Consider the following 3,662-nt stretch of genomic DNA (forward strand, 5'->3'; position numbering starts at 1 on the left):
TTTCCTCCTCCCAATTTCCCTGAAGGACACTGACAGGGACCATGGACACTGACAGGGATCACAGAGTTTGTCCCTTGGCCATACAGCTCCTGTTGTTTGACAGCACAGAAGAGGTTAATTAGAGCCCAGGCTCCAATCGCAAGACGCCCCTTGAAGAAGAACTTGAAATCAAACCGCTTTCCTATTGGGAGGTTAAATTGAGTCCCCATCGTGTAGTCGTGAAAGAAGTTGCCAGTGAATTTGCCAGAAAGCATAAAAAATAGAAGAGCTCACAGCTATACACAAATACAGGTAATTACTGTTCTGACCACACATTCCAGATTAATTTGGTGCAGTGATAATAAAAATCACAAACCCACATAATGCTGTGCAAGATGACACAGATTGACCAAGTGAAGTCCTACATTAACAGAGATAAATTTGAGAAGGTCAGCAGTGCACTGTTTTACTCCTGCTAACACTTGTGGACGGTCTGACTCTGACTTCACATACAGGATGGACGTCCCTGTGTCCCTGGGGCTGCCAGTGCCATGGTGGGCAGCAGGAACCACAGAGGATGGTGCCAGTGAGGCAAAGAGCCACAGCCACAGATTGGCTTCTGTGTCTGGGCCAGCAGAATGGATTCTGTCATTCCATTTGCATGGCCTGTTGCAGCTCAACAATTTCAGTGTCTGACTACCCAGGATCTTCTCACACTAAACTTCACAGACCAGCCTTTGGCACTGGGAGGCAAAAAGTTGCCTTTAATCCTTGCAAACATGGAAACCGCACATCCCAGGATATTGGCACAGCACAGCAGAGGAGTCCAGTTGTCAGAAATGATGGCAGGGGAGAAGAAGTGGAATGAGGGAGGATTTGCAAACCAAAGCACAGGGGTAATGATGCAGGCCTGAGGTCCAGTGATTTCATATTTATTCTCTACACTGAAAACAGGAAGAAAAAAATTGAGTTTTAAGGGACACTACATTAATACAGCTTTTGATTAATATATAGCAATTCAATCAGGTGCTCATGAAATGACTTTGCTCTCCTCATCCTACCAATTAAACATCTTATTTTTGGTTTAATCTTCATATTTTTGAGTATTTTTTTGGCTGAACCTTAACTTTTTTCAGTTTTGGGGGGAGGGTTCATCTCTCTTTTTCTGAGGGTTTTTTTGCCTGAATCTCGTTGGGTTTTTTCTGGGCTGAATCTTGGTGTTTTGGAGGTTTTTATGGTCACAGGATGCCCGGTGAGTTCTAGAGATGGACTTGGGCAGGAGGAACCCCCAAGCCAACACACTCAGCCCTTGTTTTCCTCCCCATCAGGATTTGTCCTTCCCAAAGCTTGGGCAGATGGAGGAGGAGGCTGCAAGGAAGAGGAAGATGCCTTGGGCCCCCCAGGCAGGTGAGGAGGAAGTCAGTGGCCCTTTGGGCGGGTGTTGTGCTGGCTCTGGCAGCCGAGCATGGCCCCCGGCTGCAGGACAACCCCGCTGCCGCCGCCGTCCTGCCGGGGCCGGAGTTGGGGGGATGTCCTTGGCCTTCCCTGTGGGCCGGAGGCAAATCCCCTCCCTGTCCTTCTTGCTTCCTGCCCCAGGCCCCGAGCTGAGGACGGAGAGCCCGGAGGACAAATCTCCCTGTGAGAACCTGGTGGGAGAGGCCGTTTTGAAGGGCTCCACGGTGCAGGAAGGCAGCGGGGAGGAAAAGGGCCGGAGATCCCCCCACAGGAGGGGCTCCAAAGCCAGCCCAGGGTGCTCTGAGGAGGAAAGACCCAGCCTGTGCCAAGAAGGCGGCCGGAGCTTGAGGCAGAGCTCTGAGCTGGTGGTCCCTGAGCAGCCTCCCAGCAGGGAGAAGCCTTTCAAGTGCTTGGAATGTGGGAAGAGCTTCAGGAAGAGCACGGAACTGATCCAACACCAGCACATGCACACTGGGGAACGTCCCTACACGTGTGGGGAATGTGGGAAGAGCTTCAGGCAGAGCTCCAACCTCTGCATCCACCATCGCATCCACACTGGGGAACGTCGCTACATGTGTGGGGAATGTGGCCAAAGCTTCAGGTACAGCTCCGACCTGATCCGGCACAAGCACATCCACACTGGGAAACGTCCGTATTTGTGTGGAGAATGTGGGAAAAGCTTCAGCCGGCGTACCCACCTGATCCGACACAAGCACATCCACACCAGGGAACAGCTCGGGAAGGAGGTGGGAGAGGGGGGCCTGTGCCGGGAAGGCGACTGTAGCTTGAGGCAGAGCTCCGACCTGGTGGTTCTTGAGCAGCCTCCCAGCAGGGAGAAGCCCTTTCAGTGCTTGGAATGTGGGAAGAGCTTCAGTGACAGCTCCACCCTCCACACCCACCAGCGCATCCACACTGGGGAACGGCCCTACAAGTGCTTGGAATGTGGGAAGAGGTTTCACACCAGCTCCAATCTCCTCCTGCATGAGCGGACGCACACGGATGAGAGGCCCTTCCGCTGCACCGACTGCGGGAAGGGCTTCAAGCACAACTCCACCCTCGTCACCCACCGGCGCATCCACACCGGGGAGAGGCCCTACAAGTGTGGGGAGTGTGGGAAGAGCTTCACCCAGAGCTGTAACTTGACCAGACACCAACGGACCCACCAGTAAGAGAAGCCCTGCGAGTGCCCCGACTGCAGGAAGAGCTTTGGCCGCTGCTTCCACCCCGAATGAAGCCCCTGATGGTGAGGCAACCCTTGGAGTCCAGTGACTGTCAGTCCATCCCTTTTGACCAGAAAGATCCAGTCCCCTTTCCCAGGGGCAGCTTCTGCCAACAGAACCCTTCTTGGAGGGGGGTGTGGAGATTCCTGCCTTGGCTGGGGACCCCCCAAAGTCACTGCTGGAGGTTGAGAGCAGAGATCTCCCCAGGAGCGTTGGTCTGGGGAAGTTCCATCCATCTCTAATTAATGATTATTGCTTTTGTGCCAGCTTGAGTAGAATTGCTTCAAGAATTGCTTTAGTGTAGAGCACTGTCCTATCTTATCCTGTACTCCTGGTAGTTTTAGTTTCTATTGTGCAGTAAATAATTCTGATGAAGATCTTTTATCTGATCTTTTGTAACCCTAAATAACTCATTTCTATCAATAGATCTGATTTGCCATCATTAAAAGGTGGGGACAAAAGTGCTTCAGTCCCACCTCTGTAATTCCTCTAAACTGAAAGTGTTGGTATGATCCAAGGCTGAGATTGGATCCAGCAGCCCCCAGCACCCCACAGGAAGCTGGGAGCTCAGGGAGGCCAGCCCCCTTTCCTAATCCCCCTGTTCCCAAAGACTGCCATGGGATCATCAGACCCACCAGACCACCCCCCCTTTTCCACCCTTCTCCCTGTTCCTCCCACTCTCCCATTGTCCCCTCAATCCTCAATTTCCCCCGATCAGTTTTGGGGTCCCAACCTCTATTTTTTCCCCATCTCCCACCCCTTCCACATCATCTCCCCCCTCCCCAGCCCCCTCATGCTCAGTTTGGGGGTCCCACCCTCCCCTTTCCCCACTGTTCTGACCTCTCCCACCCATTTCCCATCATCCTCCAAACCTCAGAGCTCCACCCCCTCCACTTTCAGGGGTCCCACTCCCCTCCAACTCAGTTTGGGGTCCCACCACCCCTTTTCTTCCCTCTGACCCCCCTTTTCCCACCGACCGCCCCCTTCCCCCCCCCCCCCCCCCCCCGC

At 53.4% G+C, this 3,662-nt stretch overlaps 1 pseudogene; it reads left to right on the forward strand.

Moving 5' to 3' along the window:
* Positions 1–1,853: 1,853 nt before the first annotated feature.
* On the forward strand, positions 1,854–2,613 carry LOC113980819 (annotated as a pseudogene).
* Positions 2,614–3,662: the final 1,049 nt, after the last annotated feature.

Source organism: Neopelma chrysocephalum, unplaced genomic scaffold (genome assembly GCF_003984885.1).
Source record: "Neopelma chrysocephalum unplaced genomic scaffold, ASM398488v2 Primary Assembly neopelma1_95317, whole genome shotgun sequence".
NCBI lineage: Eukaryota > Metazoa > Chordata > Aves > Passeriformes > Pipridae > Neopelma > Neopelma chrysocephalum.